Below are 6000 nucleotides of genomic sequence, written 5' to 3' on the forward strand. Positions count from 1 at the left end.
TAACTGGGCACATATATCATTCTCAATAGCAATCATGGCAAGGCTTACAAGCCTTTCTTGTGAAATACTTGATCGCAAATAATCCTATATAATTCTCACCTCCAACAGGATGTGCCTGGGACCGTGCCTCCCTCGGAGGTGGTCTGCTAGGCAGGCACGCACAGTGACAGCTGATACCAAAGCAAGGGGAGGAGCTACTCCCCCTGTGTTACAGCCCACTGCACCCCCCCCTTCCGTGACCCAGTCGACCCCCCCACCCTTGGCGAAAACCGTCCCCTGCCGCCATCCAGTACCTGTGCTGACGGGGAACCCCAACCCCTGTCAGCCGAAGTCCTGTGCTGGCCTTTGCGCCGTTGCTTCTTCAGTGATCTTCGGTTCAAGTTCCTCTGCGTGCGTCTGATGTCAGATGTACGCAGAGCAACTTGGACACAAAATCATAGAAGAAGCAACGCCTCGAAGGCCAGCACAGGACTTCGGCTGACGGGGGTTGGGGTTCCCCGTCGGCACAGGTACTGGACGGCGGCGGGGGACGGTTTTCGCCGAGAAGGGAGGTCGACTGGGTCGCGGAAAGGGGGGGTGAAAACAGAGGGACGGCAGAGTCTGGAACAGCGAGGGTGGGGGATGGCCTTGCTAGCGCCCGTTTCCTTCCCTTTTGAAATGGGCATTTTTTACTAGTTTTTTATGATTTTTAACTGTGAAAATGATCGCTCACCACTTGCCACACTGACAGGAATTGTCAGCAATATTCTTAGAAACAAATTGCTATACATTGGAAAATAAGATAGCAGATGTAAATTCTCAAAGTGGACATATTCCAAACACTAAAATGAAAATAAAATGATTTTTCTCTACCTTTGTTGTCTGGTGACTTTCTTTTTCTGATCATTGATAAGTCTCTGACTCTAAAGTTTAGCAATTTCATTAAAGCAAAATATATTTTCACATATCACAGACTCTTCCTATCCAAGGAGAATCTTTTATATAAAAACAAACAATCAGATTTTCACTTACCAGCTCTTTTACACTACGTCAGCTAAACTTCCTCTGAAACTACTGTTGGAACCATCAGCCAATGAAATGGCTTTTAGCTGTAGATATCCGGTTACCTGATAATTATGCAAACATCATTGCAGTCATGCCTCTCGTGGTGTACAAGCTCAGAGAAAAAAAAAACTTTGAACCACTTACAGATTTTAACAATTACACTATTTAGTTTTTATTTCTCCCCAGTCTCACTTGCACATCTCCCTCCAAACCTCGCTGTTCTCTTTAATTTGAATGTTGTTCAAGCTCACCCTGAATGAGGAGTTTGTCCCACACCAAAGACATAAATAGCACTGGTTGTATTCTTTCAAACAACTTCAGTAGAGCCTGCCTGCCTCAGTGAGCACTGTGGTCGAAGAGGGGGGGGCAGGGGAGAGAGGAGAATCACAGCTTCTGGTAAAACATTTTGCAAGTGAGCTGACCTCAGGAAAAAGGTGCCTGTAGGCGCCCTCCAGAGGTCGGTGCCCCCCTGCAGTGCTTACCCCGCTTACTGTGTTCGCACGGCCCTGTTTGTGACAACTACGCTGCCTCTCTCCTTACATCGAGAAGGTAAAGCTTATCCCAGTTGTACATGCTATGATAACATCAAGACTGGATTACTGCGGTGCACTAGCTCCAATTGATTCAGAATGCTGCAGCAAGACTCATAGAAGGTTGCAATCGACATAACCACATCACACCATTTTTGCAAAAACATTGGCTACCAGTACAACTACAGGGCTAAATTTAAAACTATGATCAAAGCCCTTAAAGAAAATGGCCTTGACTACCTGAAGCATAGTATGATCCTCTACACATAGTCAAGGACTATCACTAATCACACCCTCTCCAAAAGACATTACACAATGTGAGACCCGCAAGCAAGACTTCTCCAGAGTAGCTCCCACATTCTGGAATGCACTGCCTGAAAGGCTCCACTTAACACAAGACTATGAGGCATATTTTCAAAGCACTTTGGGAGGCTAAGTTCCATAGGTTTCTATGGAACTTTGGGAGGCTAAGTGCTTTGAAAATGAGCCTCTATATCTACTTCAGGAAGCAGGTGAAAACTGGGCTCTTCAATCAGGCCTTTAATGGAAGAAGTAACTAACTTGTTTGTCTCACACACACAAGGAATGACACGGGATGTACACACTGCAGCAGGACATGTTTATCCACTCCTACCCAAGCTGAGATCATATTTAACCATCTCTCTGACCTCGTGCAACTTTCTTTAAATTAGTCACCTTACTTTCTAATTCTTCTTACTCTCTTGCCTATTGCCTATCTATATGTTCCATCTTTGCCCTTCACTGACAATTAAAATGTTCTGTTCTATTGTGTTGACATTGTAAGTAGTATACTATGCCATACTGTGTTTGAATATTTTTACTGCTGTAATTGCCTATTGCTCATGATTGATGTATTCTTACTATACACTGCCTTGAGTGAATTCCTTCAAAAAGGCGGTAAATAAATTCTAATAAATAAATATCTAACTGGACATATATCTAGAGCAGTCCTCAACTGGGAAGGGTAGTTTGACACAAATGTCTGCTGATGAGAGTGCATTCTCTTTGTATATAGTGTGCACTCTTCCCCCATTTTTGCAATGCTTATGTCTCTTAACACCCTGCTTTCCTATACATTAATAAAGTTTTTGTTTCCTATTTTTAGCCTGTATACCGCTCTGTTCTGCCCATCAGTGTGTGCACTTTTAACTACATTCATTGGAAACAAAATTCCAAATAATGCAAAAATTGTCTGGATGCCCACCCCCAGTTCTCAACTTTCAGTTGCAACCTACCAGATGGACAGTGCTTGCATATGTGACACACTGCCTACAATGACCTTCACAGACCTTAGGTTTGACTCAGTATAGCAGTTCTTATGAGTTAAATGTAAACTTAGTCTGCATCCACAAAAATCCAACCTCCCCCCCCCCCCCAAACAACAGCTACAGATCAGAACTAGGACATTTCACCATAGAAAAAAAAAGTATTCTGCTCCCAGGTTATCTGAGCAATATCAACATAAATCTCTCCACATCAGACACATTGTGAAGTAATTCAAACACTGAAAAATTCTAATATTATTCAACAGCATTAATCCTGTGATTCAAACAGCAAATATGCCTATCAATATTGCACTGGGCCCTAAAACACCAATACAGCTACTACATGTAAACCAGAACAAGTGGAACTTTGCAGTTCTCTACATAAAAATTACATTCAAACAGAATACCACATCTCAGTCACACGTAAAATACAGACAGACCTAAGAAGTCAAATGCAATGTGTATTGCAACACTGGAGAAATAAAAACATATTTCTTCTTGTCCTCAATGCAAAACAAAGGAATCTGGCATGCACATTTCCCAAAGCTATAAAACACTTTTTTCTACCTTTGGAGATTTTAGCTTTCCATCATGTTGAGCCTAATTTCTCTTTTCTGATTTCCTCTCTGCCTTCTGCTAACTCTCTTTCCAATGGTTGCTGTCCATTTGTTATTTCTTCTCTCTCCTGGCTTGTTCAATTCCCTCATTACTCTTGTCAGTTATATTAATCATTTCCTTTTAGCTCTCCCATCTCATTCCTTTCCCATCTCCTAGTCCCTTCTGTCTTTAATCCACTTCCCATTATTATGTTTCTCTCCTCTGTACTCACTATTTTCGTCTCCCTCCTTTACTTGACATCCCCTTGGTCTCTCCCACATGGTTCCCCATTTCCAGGATCTCCCTCTTCCTCCTTCCACCCTTGTGGCTCAGCATCTGCTCCCTCTCTTTCTCCTCTCCCCCTCACCCTTATAGATTGTCCCTTCCCCTCCATCCCTAGCTTGTTACATTACATTGGCCATTTCCCACATTAGCCGTGTGGTCCAACATCTCTCATCTCCCTCTTTTCCTAACTGCCCTTAGTAGCCCAACATTTCTCTCCTGCCTTCTGCCCCTGGGTCCAACATCTCTCCCTTGTCTCTCCCTCCTGTTGTCTGGCATATCTCCTCTCCTTCCCCCTCTCTCTCTTCCCTCTAATTGTCTAGCATCTCTCCATCCCTTTCTTCTGTCCCTATGTCCAACATCTCTCTCTTACCCATGACCTCCGTTCCCAGGTCCAATATATCATCCTCCCTCTTTCCTCTGTCTTTTCTGCCCCTAAATCTAAAATTTCTTCCTCTAACATCCCTCCTTCCTTCCCCTCTTGTCACAGAACCTGGGATGGTGAGCCCTTGGGCTGCAGCAGACAAGTCCTCTGGGGAGGCTAGAGCAGAGGCGAACCAGGCACTGAATACAAACAGGGTACCAGACAGGGCAAATAGCACACTTAAGACAAGCAACAAGCACCACCAGAAAAGAGAGAGACCATTCAGGCGGGCCTCACGGCCGATCCAGAACTCACTCATACAGAGTCCAAGTGTATGGGCCTCACGGCCGAACTGGAACTGAATCATACCAGAGGGAAGGGAAAAGAAACAGAACGGAATCTCTTGAGCAAGTACTACTCAAGCAGTGCACAGACACTGCATTAAACACAGGCACAAAGAAACTGAAGGGGAAACGACAACCCCACTAAGACTCACATGGTAGAAACCACAAGTAAACGATAAGAAAACCACACAGGAAGGCAGCACAGGACTGGGCTTAGAACCACAGCTATAAATGAAAAGTCCTAACCAAGTCAAACAGACATCACACAGAGAGGTAGCTCAGGGCTGAGCTAGTAGTCACAGCAAACAGAAGAATCACCTACTCAAACAGAAGATACACAGGACTGTGCTAGTAGGCACAGCTAAATGGAAGAACGGCCCACTTATGCCACACAGAGAGACCACTCAAGGCTGTGCTAGTAGTCACAGCTAAATGAATAATCCTAACCAAGTCAAACAGAAATCACACAGAGGTAGCTCAAGGCTGAGCTAGAAGTCACAGCTAAACGGAAGAGCTGTCCACTCGTGCCATACAGAGAGGCAGCTCAAGGCTGAGATAGTAGTCACAGCAAACAGAAGAACCACCCATTCAAACAATCAGAAGATGCACAGGACTGTGCTAGCAGCAGACACAGCTAAATGGAAGACCGGCCCACTTGTGCCACATAGAGAGACTGCTCAAGGCTGCGCTAGTAGTCGCAGCTAAACGAAAAAGCAATACACTCAAACACAACCAGAACTCTCACAGAATTCAAATAGAAAGCACACAGGAAAAACTCAAGACAAGGCCACACAGAGGAACACACAGCTATGCCATACAGAACTCAAGGATAAGGGAAGCCACTCATGAAGGAACACTCTAAGCTGTATCATACAGCACTCTGGGAAAAGGGAAGCCACTCATAGGACTACACTAGGCTGTGCCACACAGCACTCAAGGGAAAAGGGAAGCTACTCACAGAAATACACAAGGCTTGCCATGCAGCTTTCAAGGGTAAAGAGGAGCTGTAATGGTATCAGTTTATTATATTTTGCTTGATTATATATACACCAATATATTTGTGCAGCTTTTAGAGAATAGTTTCATTTCAAGCCCCTCTCTCTCCATTCCTTTTTCTGGGAACTTCTGAGAGCAGGGATAGTTAATTACAAACACTTAACAAACACAAAAGAGCTTCCTCTGCCCTCCCACCTAACAAAGGCATGACTAAGGTGGGCACCCGAATACCCCATTGAAAACAAAGAACTCAGGGAAACCATAAACAGGACATTTGTTTGTCAAAGGTATACCTGCCCCTCCCATCAGCTTTCAGACATGTGCAGAAAGGAAGGACTTGTAATGTGTATCTGCCCCAGAGACTGAGCAGGACATCAAAAGACATTTGCCAGCAAAATCCAGACTGTAAGTCTCGTGATGTCATAAGACATGAGACCAAGACTCAGGGGTCGTGTGCAGACATGAGACCAAGATACCACAATGCTTTGCAAATGCCCAAGGGTCATGTGGAAATCAGGACAAAGATCCACATGGCATATCCTCCTGCAGCTTGCAAG

Source organism: Microcaecilia unicolor, chromosome 2 (genome assembly GCF_901765095.1).
Source record: "Microcaecilia unicolor chromosome 2, aMicUni1.1, whole genome shotgun sequence".
Taxonomy (NCBI): Eukaryota; Metazoa; Chordata; class Amphibia; order Gymnophiona; family Siphonopidae; genus Microcaecilia; species Microcaecilia unicolor.